Source organism: Ictidomys tridecemlineatus, chromosome 1 (genome assembly GCF_052094955.1).
Source record: "Ictidomys tridecemlineatus isolate mIctTri1 chromosome 1, mIctTri1.hap1, whole genome shotgun sequence".
NCBI lineage: Eukaryota > Metazoa > Chordata > Mammalia > Rodentia > Sciuridae > Ictidomys > Ictidomys tridecemlineatus.
The window spans coordinates 17263313-17280889 of record NC_135477.1 but is presented as its reverse complement, the minus strand read 5'-3'; the positions used below and the strand labels follow the sequence as shown (position 1 = coordinate 17280889).

At 41.9% G+C, this 17577-nt stretch overlaps 1 long non-coding RNA gene across 1 annotated transcript; it reads left to right on the top strand.

Moving 5' to 3' along the window:
• Positions 1–1260: 1260 nt before the first annotated feature.
• Positions 1261–5950, top strand: LOC144377827 (uncharacterized). Its single transcript, XR_013439012.1, has 3 exons — positions 1261–1387; positions 2932–3011; positions 3976–5950. It is a non-coding gene; the product is annotated as an uncharacterized LOC144377827 (long non-coding RNA).
• Positions 5951–17577: the final 11627 nt, after the last annotated feature.

Genomic DNA, 17577 nt, shown 5'->3' with positions numbered 1-17577 from the left:
ACTAGGGGTATAGGAGATACCAATGAGTAAGATATGTATCTGTCCTTTGGAAGTTCACAATCCAGAGATGAGATATAACCACAACTACAGAGGGCAGAATTTGCTAAATACCGCAAAGGTGCCACCCAGTGTGGGCAAAACAGGGGAGAAGAGGAGAAACTTTACTGAAGTTCTCAGAGATGTGAAGATTGGACCATGGTGTATGCATGCATGACTTCGATGGGTGAAAAAGGGGGCACAGTTGAAGAGGAGAGATATTTCAGGAATGGGAATTATGTAAATAATACAGAATATAGAAGTAGGAAAAGACACGGATAGTTGGGAAGATAGCGAGTGATACCCTGAAGTGGTTAAAGTCTTAGTTCCCAGACAAAAGGGATTCATTTCAAGAAGTTCAGAAGAAAGAAGGGAAGTCAGATCCTGATCTGCAAGCTGGAAGGTTGGGAAAAGGAGTTGAACTTTTATTTTACTTGGAGCTGGGAGTTATTGAAGGAAACAGTGTTGGCAGCTTTGGTGGCTCTGAGTGTGGGTGTGTCTTGAGTGGGTGGGCTTTGTTAGGTTTGGGTCTTCCTGTATGGCTACACCCTGAGGAGGGTATATCTGGCCATCTGGAACATCCCTTTTGCTTTCGGTTTTCACCCAGTGCTCTTCCTTGATAATTTCTACAGAATTTGCAGGCTTGCTTCGGTGAGGAGGTCAGTCTTTCAAGATGGAGACATTCGTTTTTGAATATTCTATGGTGGGTCTAACACAAGGCTTTCACTCTAAAAATATTGCATTCTTCTTCTGGAAGATGACATCAACGTGCATGCTGCGTTTCAATGAACACAGGAAAATAACCAGTGAGAGGAAATGCAAAGCTCTTTCTGATCTGCCAATGCGCATAGATACAAAGGTGTTTGTGTTGGACCAAGTTGTTTTATTTCAGAGACAATTGTGTAGATTAAAAGAAAGAGAAATATATAACCCCTTTTCTCTAAGTGAATCATTCTGAAGTACACTGTATCCTACTTGTTCTGTTATGGGGTTGGGACTCTTCTCAATTAGAAGAAATGCCATCTTGGTTTCTGCCAGCAGAAGTCATCAAAGTCATCAAAGTGAACTTTTGTTAGATTTGCTCAAAGGGAAGCCAACCTCCAGGACTGAACTTGCAACACGGGAACTCTGTCTAGAGTTGCATAGATTTGAACTTCAATGTGCTTGTTTCTGCTTTTGATTATGAGTCTGTTTCTTTAAGAAGGAGTGGGGGAGGAGGAGAAGAAATCCTCAAAGGCTTAAAGAAGTGACTGAACCAGAAAAACTGCATGAAATCCGGTCATTAAGTCATAGGGCACAGTGGCCCAGGAGCAGCACCTGTAGCTTCATACCTAGGGCCAAGCTGAGATGGGTAAGCAACGATGCGATTTGATCTGAAAAGAAGATGTGTAGTAGTGTCAGGGCTGTGGGAAGAAGTGGGCTCTGTAGAGCTCAGAGCCTTCCTGGAGCCTGGTACAGGGCCTGGCACTTGCCTCAAAGGTGTTCAGTGAGGGTTGGCTGGTTCTTTGGTTTAAAGGATGGGAGTATTTCAAGAGAAAAAATTGGACAATTTCCTTGGATAGCAAGAGAATGAGGAGGACAGAAGGGCCTGGCAGTTTAGAAGCACACGATCCCAAGATCAGGTTGCTGTCAGGGTTGCTGTTGCCTATGGTTGGCTGGCTGTGGCCATTTCATGTCAGCTCTTTATCAGCTCTTTATGCTGCAGCCTCCTCTCCTCCAAGAGAGGGATGGCATGTCGATCTCAGATTGCTTCATGCCTACTGAGTGCTGAGTTGTTTATTTATTGTTCTCTCCCCTGAGAATATCAGTTCCACAAGGAGGGGGATTTGAGGTGTTTTGTGAACTGCTGTCTTTCCACAGCCCAGAGCCACTGAATGCTGAATACATTGATGGTGAATGAACACATGAATGGATCATCCGATTTGCTTTGTGGATTAAATGAGCGCACCGTTCACAAGGCTTTAAGTGAAGAGTCTGGTGCATACCACTCATTCAATAAACAGTGGCCTAACCCTTTCATTTCTGGGAAGGGGCAAACATACCCAGTGTTTAACTGGGGAGAAGATCCTTGTTTGCCTGCTTCAATTCTGACTGTGATGTCTATGAAAAGTAAGGACGGGAACTCAGCATTTTCTAGAATCATCCAGGACATGCATTTTCCTATGTCTCTTGAATCCCATTCACTCCCAGCCTGCATGTTTTCCCTTCTCACATATTCTGCTCAGTCCCACCTGTCACTGTTGTTCTTACTCTGGGTTCTATCAAGACTAGCTTGCCTTCCCTCTGCCTTTCTGAGTCCCAGCCTCTGGCAGGTTCCATCTCAATCCTCCCCCCACCTCCTCTAGCAACTTCTCCTGATGGTCAGTTGTTTGGGCACACATTTAGTAGAGAACAAACACTGCCCAGACCTCTCAGTACAAGATGCTAGAAGAACAGAGACTAACCATGCATCAGAGACAATTTTGGGAAAATCAAAAAACTGGGGGAGATCAGTATTATGGAATTTAGCCTAGAAGAGAGGAACTCCAAGTCCTAGAGGCTTAACCCTTCATTATCTGAATCCCTATGTTTCTTCCTTTGTCTGAAGCAAAAGCTTTGGTGATGCACTAGTCCAGACAACCTGTGAGATGTATTCAAATACCGGTTAAGGAATTTCTGCCACCTGGTGTACTGAGAGGGCATTGCAGTGGGACAAGAAATGGGAGTTCTACTTGTGGATTCTATGAGTTTCCTAATAGAGTACTAACCGTCTACTTTTGTTTGCAGAGCAGTATACATTTTTTCCCCAATGGAACCATAACAGGACAATGTACAAAATAGACAAAAAATTATCTGCTTAAAGTAGTGTAGGGAGTTGGGTAGTTTCAGATTGTTGCTTTTTTCTTTTTACTCTAGAATTTTGCTGATGCTTTTCATGGAACTCAGAAGTCCGTGATCCATAGAGGAAGATCCAAACAAAACTAACAACTCCAAAGGTGAGGAAAGATTATTTTAGGTGGAGTCCCGTTGCTGAACTCCTCTTTTATGCTCAGCTCTTTATATACATTATTCTACTTAGTCTTCACACTCATCCTGGGAAGCAGGCTTTGATATCTCCATTTCAAAGATGAAGGAACTGAACCAGAGGACTGTAGCCAGTACTCCCCTGCCTTTAATGGTTGAGCCAAGACTCAGATCCAGTTCTTTGTGGCTGACTTCTAGGCCCAATCTGATGGTCAATTTTTTTTTTTTTTTTTTTTTTTTTTTTGGTAAAGAGTACGTCCCAGGGCACACATATAGAATATGAGCTGAACACACTGGGAAAAAGTATGAAAGGAAAGGGAGGCTCTAGGATTTGCCCAAGCTTACAGAATAGCACCAAAGACATTAGACTTCCCACCTGAAAGCTTTATTCCTAAGATTCACTCAAGGAAGCAGCTCTCGAGTGTCTGGGAAATAAATGAATATTTTACCTTCAGCAGAGTCTGGGTGTATCCCAGAGATGGAAAGCTTTATAAAATGTCCCCTGTTGAAACTGATCTTGCAGAATATACACAGGAGAGATGGAAAACCCAATACTGTACTGTTCTGCTCTCCAAATGTACAGGTCTTCCAAGTATAGAAGCTGTTCTCCAATAGGAGCCCTCAGGAATGGCACAAATCAAGACCTCTAGCAATGCAATCACTTCTAATCAGCCTTTAATGAGGATATAAGCACCCTCAGCTTACCTCTGTCGCAAGGAGACAACTGCACATAAACCTCAATTACTCAGACATTTAAAAATCAATTTCAAATAAAATGTTCAGGTGATGGAACTAAAGAGATTAGAGAAAGAGGGACATACATATAGGCCTGCCTTGCCTTGTCAATGCAATTGAAGTAGGCAGTTCCCATAATGTGATAAAACTGGCCAACTTTGTGCCCTTAGGAACTAAAGAGGAACATATCTTATCTCCCAGCACCCCCAGAAGCAGAGGAAGATTCCAAAGACTAGAAGAACAGGACCCAATCAGTGATCTCGACACACTCAAGCTGTGTTTGCAGCGTCATCCTCGTCTCATTTTATAGTTGTGAAGAGAAGTCACCAGAGGCTACAGTCCACCTGGTCTCCAGCTGCTACACATCCTCATCAAATACCTTACTGTTTCCATAGGTGACTATAACATTTTTGCCAGTCTCATCTGTTTACTATCACCATTCACATTCTGGGAATTTAGGTCAAAATGATTTTATCCAGCATGTACCACATGTCAGGAACTATGAGGATGTTACAGCCTTTGCTGGAATTCACTGAGTCAAAGCGAGATGAGGCCAACTACCCACCTGACCAGGAATGTGGATGCAAAATAAAGTCACTCTGCCTTTAGACACAATAGACAATTTCATATATCTGAGTCTTTAACCACATGATAAAGTGAGACCCTTAGGGCTCAGCTGTTTGGATTATTTATTTATTTATTTGCTTCTGTGAACTCAAATAGATGCAGTGCATAGTTCCCCTTTTTTTTCTTCCTTTGCTAAAGCAAGGGTAGGAATCAAACATATGTCACTTATAGCCTTCAAAACAGCTAGTACATAAGATAATCCCACTGTTAATGAAGTTATCCTTTAATAAGTATTCAACACTAATAATTGTGCTGAATACTTTTCTTAAATTATCTTTTTTGATGACCAAAACATCCTATAAGGTGGGTATTGCTATTATCTTAATTTTCCCACTTTGAAGACTAACATACTTTATAGAGTTGTGTGAACTGAAGAGGTACAATACCGTAGTTGGAACCATTGGGGACAGCTGGTCAGTTTGATTCTTCCTGTCCTGAGAATTGCCACCATTCTGGCTCCTGTTGTATGCAGTGGTGCCTGTATTAGTCAAGATTTTCCAGAGAGACAGAACCAGAAGGGAGAGGATTTATTGGCGGAGTTGGTTCAAATGACTATGGAGGCCGAGAAATTCCACCACAGGCCTTCAGCAAGTTGGAGACCCTGGAATGCAGGCAGCGTGGCTTAGTTCAAATCTGAAGCCTCAGAGCTGGGAAAGCCAATGGTGCAACTCTCAGTCAAAGGCCAAAGGCCTGAGAACCCAGCAGAGCTGCTGGAGTCCAAATGTCCAGGAGCTCCAATGTCCAGGGACGGGACAAGTACCCCAGCTCCAGATGGTAGAGAGAATATTCTCTTTCTCTGCTTTTTATTGTTCCATCTGAGGTGCTAGCTGATTGGAGGTGCCCACCCACACTGAGGGCTGATCTCCTCCACTGGATCCACTGACTGGAAATGCTGTCACGGACATACCTAGAAGGATTGCTTTACCAGCTCTCTCTGTGGTCCTCTATCAAGTCAAACTGACACCTAAAGTTAACCGTTACAGTTCCACTTGAACTTGTCAAATTATAACTTTAAAAAGCTAAACACATGACTCACATAAAATAAAACTTGAAAACACAATAATATGAATATGAATTTAAACATCTATTTAATTTATTCACTAATGAGAGAACCAATAGGATAGTAATGCTGGTTTGAAGGAGATTAGAGAAAGGAAATAATGTATCAGTCAGTCAAAGGGACACTGAAGTGAATTTGCTGATAGAGACACCATTGGTTAATGACTTATAGGCAATAAAGTTGCCACCTTCTGGTTATCTTTCCTACCTCATAAAAATTGACCACAAGACATTTAACTTTGGAGTAGCTGAGCTCTAATAAAACAGTAAGGAGGAAATTCAAACATAGACATACTTTCCTTACCTCAGAGGTCAGGAAACTTTCTAAAGAAGCACAGAATGAAGATTTTTGGCTTTATAGGTCATGTGGTCTCTGTTGAAGCTACTCAAATATGACATTGCAACATGAAAACCGGCTTAGATAATACAGAAACAAATGGATGTAGCTGTTGTCCAATAAAACTTTACAAAACATTATTTCTTTACAAATCACATGACTGCCAGTCATCATTTGTCAGCTCCTTCCTAGGTGATTAAATTGATTAAATAATGTTAGGGATGCCAGTTAAACAATGCCAGGGATGAAGTTCACTGGTTCATTTTTCATAATAGCACTAACCTGAACGGGACTTCCTTCATTTGCTGGGACATTGTCCCTGCACCCACACCCTCCCACCTGAATAGAGTGAGCCCTTGGTGTTGATTCAGATGGACCCTGTGATCCCAGGACTCTGTGATCTACCCTCAGCAGAGCCATGGGATCACTGTGGACAACTGACCCAATCTCCAAATTTTGAATGACACTAAACTATTCCTGACTTAGTCCAGTTGCTTTCTTAAGTGGGAAGAGTTGTACATACTGAAGCTGATTTTCTTCCACTTCACTGGGAAGTGAAGGAATTGAGGTCAGAAGGAACCCTAGTTGGTCACTCCCTGCCTCTCTGTACCTCAGTTTCATTATCTGTGCTGTGAGAGGGTCATGTGCCTACTTCCTGGGTCGTTACTGGTTCTCATGTGATACACATGCACAGCACCCAGCTAGACAGATGAAACGTAAGTGCACTGTCAAGACTGCCTCTCTTGCCTTGAGGACTCCTCTCTCCTCCTCATCTCAGGCGGCTTTACTGCTAAATTACTTTAGCACTGACATAGGGATTGTGCTGGAACAGCAAGTCTGCCTATTCTTGGGTTCAATTTCCTTTCTCTTCCATGTTGATGTTCTATTTCACTGTTTATGTCTAACCTTTGACTTTTATTCAAACTGCTTCTAGTAACTTGTGCTTTACAGTCCAGTAAATATGCTGACTATTCTTCTTGTTTCTGGGAGCGAGGAAACCCCAGGGAGCTGGAAAACTCAACCCATGACTGAGCAATCCTGTGGCTTAGGGCTTTAAATAGACCATCTTAAATCCTCACAACCATTCCATTTTTGGACCACTAATATCTCTATTTTGTATATGACAAAACTGAGACTATGGTAAGCTAGGTCACTAGTCCAAAATTATACTCCTGCAGTGTTTGGGGCTGAAAACCAGCCCAATCCTGACTAACTCCAAAGATAATAAATGCTTTTTACCTATGAAGACATGCTCTTTTCAACATGCTCTTTATTCAGCTACTATTTTGCCCCTTAGTTGCTTCCTCTGCTTTGGCAAAACTGATCCTCTGTGGTATGAATAAAGGAAAAGAATGAATTGTTCAGTGCCTAAAATCAAACCAGAAGCTTTTAACATGATGCGCCCAAGTACTTTAATAGCTCATATTCCATTTTGCATTTTTGAGCTTGTCAATAGGCAATATCTCCAGCATGGAGCCTCGCTTTTCAGGAAGTGCTTGTCAGTATTGTTGGCAGACTCCAGAGGTCCCTGCTTTGACCATGGCAAGAATTCAGAAGCCAGCATCAGATAAAAGCAGATGCAGAGCCAGGTCATGCCAGATGATGGATGTCCATCAAATGCAGCCTCTGTCCTTGAACAAAACAGAGCAGTAGGTCTGCTCATAAGAGGTTCACGCCCCACACTGGTTGGGGCCAACCACTGTGGTAACCTAGAGATGCACAAAGACAGAGATAGGACCAGCTGAACCTTCTATGTAGGACACTGATTTTTGGTTGCTGGGCATTGTTAAAAAAAAATATGGTAGTTTGGAGTCAAGGCTTTGGAGTCTTCCTCCATCTTCATTATTGCTCTCGGTCCGTGCCCTAGTTCCAAGGTGCACAGAGCATGGTCATGTGACCTAACTGGCTTATCAGATGCTCTCACCCAGAACTTTGAATCTCAAGAATGTGAGACAGTTATATAAAGGCAATCAGAGATTAACCCTGGTAGCTGTGCTACAGCTTAAAGTCTATCTTAAAGTCTATCTTAAAGTCTCTTTGCAGTGTGGCAAACATCCCAAAGTGTCGCGGCTGGAGGCAGCAGTTCAGAAAGACTGTTTCTGTCACAGACCTTCCTGGTGTGTGGCCTTTCTTGGTTTCTGCCCATTTTCTGAGCTTCCTTCTCCAAGCTCTTGTCAATATTCTGAGCTATCCAATGGTTCTCCAGGAAACTCATGATCTCCTGATTTGATTTCCACTCTGACCAATGTGCTATTCAATGTCCACCCCAAAGGCCTAGACTCTCCCAAATATTATCTTCTCTGTTCAAAGAAAATTCCCTCAAAAGAGGCTGTCAGTGTTTCCACTCAATTGGAAAAGAAAAAAAAAAAGACAAAAGGCCTCAGAACTTTATATGTTTAGAAACATAGCACCAAGAAGTTGTTTCAACCATCATTCTAACTTTATTAATCCAAGACAGATGTACACACAAGAACCTAGGCAAAGGCTTTCCTTAGTGACATCCAAAGATAAATATTAAGGCATCTTGTATCAATGCCCATGTTGCACAGGAACGGAAGGTTCACAAAATGAACCAGGTCAATGTTCTGTTCTTCTACCTTAAATAAATAAAAGAAGTTCTAGTTATATTGTGCTTGCTTCCGTCCCAGCCTGTTCAAGGTGTGTTAGCTCCAGCCTTCTCACAAAATGACAAAGGAAACTGGCATTATTGGACACTTGTGCCATTACCCTCGTTCCTCAAATGCATGGTGAGGAAGACACTATTCCATCCATTTCTCAGTGGAGGAGAAAGGCTCAGATCAAAGAACTCGCTCATCCTTACAGCTGGTACCTGTGCAGACAAGATTAAAAGTGACTCCAAAATCCATGCACAGTACCATCCTTTCTTCCAACTTTGGAAGAACTGAAGCCATTGTTGCTAATGAGTTCAAACATAGATGAGACCACTCTGGCCAAAAATGAAAGAATCCACTTTTTCTAAATAATGCTCGACCACCATAGGATTGATTTAATCAAACTACATCTCATTTCAAAAGATTTCCTTTATAGGCTATTCGGAGTTCCTGTCATACATAGTAGGTACTACGAAAACAAAATGTTGAACTCGATTAGATCCTTTCTGACTGGTTAAAGGGCAAATAGTAACAGATGTAGAAATAATTAATCTGGACTTTTTGTGAAGTGTTTTCCATACTTTTCTGTTTATTTCTCTGCTTGACAAAAACAAAAGTCTAAATTTTTTCTGGGCTGTTTCATAACTGATAGATGAACTTGGCCTAATTGTTGATCCATAGAGAATGGTTAGAAATACCAATACCCTTGGGGTTAAACTTCCCAACTTTTGTTGTGGAAATATTTAGTCAACTAATGATCTCTCCCCTGCTGTTAGCTTTGGCAGGATCTGCATCCCTTGTTTTTAAAGAAGCAGGAGAACATAATCCTCCAGTAGGATGCGTACCTGTCTGAAGCTCCCCAAGAGCTAGAGTGCTGAGAATCTGTAACAACAAGTTCCTTGCAAAATAGGACTAAAGCAAAAGAAAGGCCAGAAAGGAACTTACAAACACGAGAGTGTGTGTCCACGATTTGAATGAATTCAGTAGAGAGAGAAATCATGGGCAGAAATCCCAAGCACTGGGTGGAATTTTTAAAACCATGATCTTTGCCAGGTTAATACTCAAGTAACTGAATAAATTTCTATTTGAGGCCAACCACGTCCATCCATCCACCTCATCTAACCATCCATCCAGCCATCCTTAATATATATTGGCCTTCTATCCAGGAGAACAGAAGGATAGAAAGACAGAATGTTCCCTTCAAAAAGCCTAATGGTAGCAACAGAACTTGTTCTTTGTATTTTTTTTTTTTTTTAGCTAACATTTATTTAGTATTTACTATGTAAGGGCACTATGCTTAAAAGCAGGACAAATATCCCACTCAACTTTCACAACCATCCCACAAGAACATTGCTATCCTCATTCTATTTTCAGAAAACATGTTGCATAATGTATTCATATACAGTGAGCTAATGGCCGATCTAAGCCTCCAACCAAGTCCATCTGAGACCAAAGTCAATGGCATGCTTTTAAGTACTTTGTTATACTGTCCATCTAAATAAGGCACAAAATCAGAGCATGAACCAGATCACAGCCCCGCGCCTGGCAGATAGTAATAGTCATATTTTTAGAGTGTGAAAATTATACTTGTGGTGTGTACGAGTGTGTCTATTTCCCAGAGGATTGCTGTGAACCCTTGGAGAGAGGGTTTAAGGGAGAAAAAAGACAAGTTCAAAATAGGCTTTAAGAATTCCCGGCAGTAATTTTGATACTTAAAAAAAAAAAAAAAGGTTAAGGGAGAGTATCTGGTAAACAGAACAGAGAGAGCAAAGGTACAGGAAGAGAAATGTGTCCTAGGAGTTGAGGAGGAAGGGAAAGCTCTTGTGCCCAAAGAGCTCTTGCTCAGTGGCCAACCCTACAGGTCCAACATTTGAGAATGATTCTTTCTGGACATGAAGGATTTTCCTTTATTTGACACCGACAGTAAGAGTGTCCTATTGAATACCGTAACTCCTAGGAAAGGGAATAAACTAGGCAGCTTGTTCCCAACTATGAGATCACTTGGGGTCTTGGCAGGAAAGAGATGGCACGTTGGCATGTGCTATCAGGGACTATTTCAAAGGTGGCTTTTCTCTCCCTGTGAGGGAAGGGAGCTGTTCTGGGATCCCTCAGAGAGTTGTAGCTGCAACTCAAGTTGCAGATATGGAAAAGGGACACCTAAAAGGAGCTGGGCAGTCCTGGGGAGAGGAACTCAAGTCAGCAGACACAGGGATGAGAAGAAATAGTCATCCAGTATCCTGAGGGAGTCTCCTGTTGGACAGATTCCACCAGGAAGCGGGGGAGGTCACCTCAGCATATTGCAGCATGACAAAGGGCACTCTCCCAGGGCACAAAGCAGGGTGGGGAAGAATGGAGAGAGCTGGGAAGGCAAGTGGAGAATGGCCAGCATAAGGGCTCAGAGTCCCCTTGGTGAGCTGAGACAGAAGTAATTTGTCACTGATCACATTTAAAGTAATGAAGCATGCAAATTATTTTATTTTTGCCAATTAAAGCAGATTCAACATTACTCCTGTGATAGCTTTCTCTTACTTGCATTTAGATGTTCTTTCATGCATGCGGGAAAAAGAGCGATGCTGTAGGGATTATCCAAAACCCTTGCCACCCTCAGCAGTGTGTTTAATGTGAGTGGCATCCATCATGTGTGTTGTGGGGGTCGGGGGTTGGGAAGGTGGAGTGTTATTGCTTGGATTCAACCAGCCAGCTTCAGACGGGAATTGGTGGTTTGTTCAGTTCATTTCCCAGCAGTGAGACTGAACATGTAGATGCAGGGGGTGGGTGGGGGGAGTGTTTGTGCTTACAACATTGGGGAAGGGAATAAGAACAGGGAAGGGAGAAAATTAAGAATTCAGCAGTGTTATGATTTTGCCTGGAGCTGGCCCTGGCCTGGTTAAGAGGACTCTCCCTTCCCCCACCCAGAACACGAAGCCAGTTGTCATTGGAGGCAACAAGTGGCATTCAGTATCATGTCTTCTGTTTGGAGGCAGGAGACCATCACACACACCTCACAGCAGATTTTAAAAGTAGGACACTATTAAATCCAACCTGCCTTGTCATAGTGGAGGTGGGAAGAGAGGGCTGCTTGGGAACTAGTTTCTCTTGCATCTCAGAGTCAGCCTGCCCTGGGGAGCATGCAGGAGTTGGGGTAAAATTTCCTCTGGCTCAGAGAACATATATTTTCCAGGGGGATGAAAAAAAAGCCCCAAAGTGCTATTTTTATGCTCATAATTATCTATTTCCCTATTAAAGAAACTGGCTCTCATATGTTATTACTGGCTGGATATTAGATATCTTCTTGAGGCAATTTAAAAACTGTGTATCTGAGTGCAGTGCCCACACTAGTGCACAGCTATACATGGGGTAGTGTGCATAATGAAACTTGAAAACTTAGCTACAACACACTGCAGTAGATTAAATAAAGCAAACATAACCTTGGCAAGACTCAACAAAAAATGCTTGATGTTTCCCAGAAATAAAGAGTTCCATAATAATGGTCATGAAAAAAAAATAAACAAAAATTCTCAAGTTCATCTAACTTACGTGGAAAGTCCACTACAGTTTTCTTAAGAAACTGGTACCAAAAAGGTAAAAAAAAAAAAAAAAAAAAAAACCACTCTGAATTCCAATGTTCTACTTTCCATTCCAAGTTGTTACTTACTGGAGCAACATTTCCATTATCCACATTGAGCAATAGATTATAGCAGAATAAGGAATTTAGAATCCACCATTCGAATTCATCAAGCTGTTTCCAGGAATAATTTGAAACTCTGAGAAATGCCAAAAATATAATTACTAATCCAAATAGCCCTTTGTATCTGCATAAATAAAAATGGAGATCAATCTCTGGTTAATAGAGATCATTTCCTATTATGCTCATGTTTTTCATGTTGTGACAAGGATTCCAACAGTTGCTTTATACCATTACATTGTCACTGTCATTTGATGCACTCTAGAGAGAAGAGCAGATGATTAATGTGGAATATTCTAGCAAGGTAGATGCAGTCTTTCTCTGCAAACAATTGGTTTAAAACTTGGAACACACCGGAGATTGGTGACAGGGTCTCTCTCTGACTTTTCCTGGAGGCTTTTATTCAAATTCCAGTGCTTCCAGGAAGCTCTCTCCATAGGAAAAAGGTGAGGAAATTCATTAGGACTCCAACAGCAGACAATAACACAAATGAACAGAACATCGAGTTTTGCTCTCTCTTATTTGAACTTATGCTGTGTTCGCAAAAGAACAGCAGGTCAAAGGGCCACAGACAATGTATGGACCAATCCTGGCTCCATACCATTCCAACTGAGGCTACTTGTTTCTTGTGATCCAAACTCAAAACTGGGGTCTGCTCTGGCTTCATCCTCTTTCAAAGGAACTTGGATAGCAAGTCCTTAGGACCACGTTGAACACTTTGCAATAGACCTCAACCAGTGAGACATGGCAGGGAAGCACTGGAGTGTCCATCTGAAGCTCACCCCAGTTCCTTCCTTCTCTGCTTGTGAAAACCATTTCCCCTCTAGAGGTTAGATGTTCTAGTCCTGGTTTCTCAGCTTCCCCTGCAACTGAGGCCAGGCTACGGTACCCTATTCTGGCCAACAGAGCAAGTTGGCTAGGAGACCTCTAGAACAGCTTTCATGCCTCCAGTTCTGAAACACGCCAGCCACCCCGGAGAATGGTTCAAACTTGAAAGACTGACAATACCAAGTGCTGGGGAAGATGAGGTCTGTTATGTTGCTGATGAGAGAATAAAAATATCCAAACATTCTGGAAAACAGTTGGTCGTGGTTTTATGTAAACGGAAACACTAACCATTTGACATAGTGACTTTACTTCTAGCTTCTCACTCAAGAGAAATTAAAACATATGTCTCTACAGTGATTGCACATGAGTTCTTAAAGTGTAGCATATTCATAGTATCCCTAAACTGAAAACTCAAATGTCCACTCGCAGTGAATGCCGAGATACATTCATTACATAGAATACGAAGCATTGATAAAGAAATGAAATGCTGATAACATGCAATACCATGGTCAAAGTTCATCAACACACTGAGGGAAGGAAGGAAGACATAAAACAGCAAATAATGAGTAGTTATATTCATACTAAATTATACAAAAGGCAAATAAAATCTACACTGACATGATTTTTACTATTTTTTTTTTTAATGATGTGTGAAAAACTCAAGCGCAAAAATACTGAGAATGATCACCCTGGTCTCTCTGCTTCCCATTTTCACACTTACGTTCTAACTTCTCTGGTTATTTTCTCATATTATCACCTTTGCCAAGTGTTATGGTTTAGATATTAGGTGTCCCCCAACAGTGCATGTGTGAGGCAGTGCATGAATATTCAGAGGGGAAATGATTGGGTTTTAAGAGCCTAAACCCAATCACTGAATTTATCTCTTGATAGGGATTAACTCAGTGGTATAACTATAGGCTGGTAGGGTGTGGCTAGTGGAGGGGGGTCCCTGAGGGTGTGCCTTTGGGGTATATATTTTGTATCTGATGAGTAGACTCTCTCTGCTTCTTGATCATCCTATGAGCCCCTTCCCTTCCCCACACTCTTCCACCATGACATCTGCCTCACCTTGAATGAGGAATGGAGGAATGGAGTTGGCCTTCTATGAACTGTGACCTCTAAATCTGTGAGCCCCCAAATAAACTTTTCCTTCTCTAATTGTCTTGTCAGGCCCTTTTGGTCATAGCCCTGAGAAAGCTGACTAAAACACCACGTAACCTCAATCTTTGACCATTTCTTCTTGTATCAAATCTTTAACTTGTCAAGATTTCACTGGTAACCATCATCTAGGTAAATATTACCAAAGTGAATGACACGTGCCCTAGAATAGTACCCTGCGGTTATATGTGTTAGCTTATTTAATTCACGGAAAAGTAGTTTCTACCTTCAAGCTGGACACTATTGACATCCTGGGGACTAGATAATTCTGCATCATGGGGGGAACTGTCCTGTGTATTGTAGGGTTTTCAGAGCATTCCTAGCCTATGCCCAAAGATGCCAGAAGCCTCCATGTTCCTTGGTCTTAACAATAGAAAATGTTTTCAGACATTGCCAAGTGTCCCTGGAGAGTAGGGGTTTCATTATCACATCTAGTCAAGTACCATGGCATTGGATCAATTTTACAGATAAGGAAAATGAGCTTTGGAAAATTAATAGCCCACATATTCTCTGCTTATAAGAGACAGAACCAAGATACCAATCTAGGTGTGCCTGTTTTCAAAATCTTAACTCATGTGCTTCTGTGCCTATTCACACACAATTTCCACCCCATTCACATCCACCTTTTGGTTTGACAACCAAGGTCTTCCCATCTGGAGGGGAAATACTGATCTCCTATCTTTGTCTTAATTACTGCTCAGTATTTCTATGTTTTATTTTCTTTCATACATGATATCTAAAACTGAAAAGCAGAAATACTGAGAACAACCATCTGGTCTCTTGCTTTGCATCTTTGCACTTACATTCTAACCCTCTCGAGTATTACCTCATATTGTCACCATGCAAAGTATTTCCCTTGCCCAGAGTGCCCCCTTCCCCGTCATTTACCTCTTTGCCAATTCACATATTATGTGGAGCAGTTTTACCAAGCCTTCAGGAGTGAGGGTCATCCTTAAAAAAATGGGAAATAGAAATGCCCCACCACCACCACCACACACACACACACACACACACACACACACAAGTCCATGATTTCTTACCAGGCTAGACATAGGAAACTCCAGAGCCATTACAATTTTATATTTAAAAGGAAGAAGATGTTCTACTCCCCATCCTCTTCCAAAGATAAAAAATATAAGTTATACAAGTTATAGTCCTAAAGTACGGGAGCTCCAGGGAGCCTCAGAAAGTCTCTTTTTGATCCACTTTAGTTTACAGAAGTGGAGGCTGAGGTCCCATGGTGGCAAGCGAGAAACAGGACATGATACAGATCTTGCAGAGAGCCACATCTCTGGACTCCCAACCTAAGTGCTCTGCCCACTGCATCTTCTTTCTAAAAACACCACTAAAGTCAGAAGTGTGAAACTAGGTTTCACGAATGGTTTGAATCATTGTTGAATTTTGCATTAAAGCATATTTAATAGTTTCATTTCTGAAAAAATATATTAAGGGGGCATAGGGGTGGGAAAGATGGTGGAATGAGATGAACAACATTACCCTAGGTACATGTATGACTGCCCATATGGTGTGATTCTACATCATGTACAACTAGAAATGAAAAGTTGTTCTCCATTTGTGTACAATGAATTGAAATGCATTCTGCTTTCATGTATAACTAATTAGAACAAATGAAAAAAATAAATTAAAAAACTTATATATATATATATATATATATATATATATATAAAATTCATTGTTTCTCCCATTTTTTGGGGGGGTTGAACTCAGGGGTACTCGGCCCCTGAGCCACATCCCCAGCCCTATTCTGCTGTCATGTATAACTAATTAGAACAAATGAAAAAAAATAAATTAAAAAACTTTATATACATATATAGTTGTTTCTCCCATTTTGGGGGGGGGTGTTGAACTCAGGGGTACTCGACCTCTGAGCCACATCCCCAGCCCTATTTTGTATTTTATTTAGAGACAGGGTCTCACTGAGTTGCTTAGTGCCTTGCTTTTGCTGAGGCTGGCTTTGATCTCATTATCCTCCTGTCTCAGCCTCCAGAGCCACTGGGATTACAGGTATGACCCACTGTGCCCAGTCTCTGTCATTTCTTTCAATATTTTGTTTTGTTTATATTCCAAACTTGTGTTCTCGTTCTCTCTCTCTCTCTCTCTCTCTCTCTCTCTCTCTCTCTCTCTCTCTCTCCTTTAATCTTGAAAGTAAAGTAGGTACAATGATTATGATATCAGTTAAGAAACAGGAACTATTTAACGCTCAGACACAGGAATTTTAGGAAAGAGTAGGAGAGCTAAGAAGGGAAGAAGTGGTCATGGAGGCAACCCAGAGCTAGTGACCACAGGAAGCTACTGTGACCTCTGGGCCTGAAGCCACACAGAGAGGGAGGAGACAGTGTCCCCACAGTCTATAAGGGGGCTCTCTGAGGAGACTGCTATCCTCCCTGTGCTGAAAGTCCCAGCATTGCTGTTGCCAGAGACACCACAGGAAGTGGAGAGAGTGGGAGGAATACACTTTCTCCTCAGCTTCCAGCCTCCAGTTGCGCTAGCACATCCTGTTGGCTGCACCCCTCCAGGAGCCAGAGAGCAAGGGAGGCTGGGAGCCCTGTGATACAGAGCACCACAGAGCAGAGAGGGATGGAGAATGGGCTGGAAGGCAAAGGCACTGACCTATATGTTATCCCTGTTATTACCAACTTCCTGGGCTTTCTTTCTTAGCAGAACCCTCCTCAAAAGAAGCAACTGCAAGGTGGATTCTGAAAGAGGAGAAGAAGCCTAAGTTTTGCCATTTCCTTCCCTTTATCCTAAAAGAAGAAATGCAAAAGCAGGCCTGTAGGCTATTTTTGATCTGTTTCTTTTTCTAAACCACTTTGCATAGAAACATTTTAAAATAGTGTAATTTTGATGGTTTTCCTTAATATTACAATCCTTGAATGATCAGGACACCAAAAGCCCTAAGTCAGTGTAACTATGAGCATGCTATTTTAATGAAGAAACTACGAATCAAGTCCCAACAGACTCATGGTGCTCAGATAGGCCATGCCAGTTTGGGGATCCTGAGAGCTGCCGTTCGATTGCTTTTGGACAGAACAATTTTAAGAAGTAAATTGATATTCTGCAGCTGGTATTGCCCTTGGGTCCTCGTAGGGTCTGAGAAGCAATTCTGAATCTGCCTGGGATTCACTATGTCACATTTTTCCCCAGGGACCTGTCCAAGTCCTGTAATCCACAAGCAAATGCCGCAAAACACTTTACCCAGGGGACTCCAGAAGGGAGGGTAAGGGACAGGTCTTGGATGAGAGGGTCATCCAGGGGAGAAAAACAGGCTTTGCTGGTGAGGATTCTCTCAAGAGAAAGCAAAGGAGCAAATTCAGCTAGGCCCGAAGCTCCATTGAAGAGAAATCTGTGTGCAAAAGTAGTAGGTTGCTTCCACCTCCAGAAACCAGACTGGATGGAGTCTCAAGGCAATGTGTTAGTATCTTTGGAGGTCTTGCTCCTCAAAGCATAGTTTCAGACTATGAGCAGCAAGAAACCTG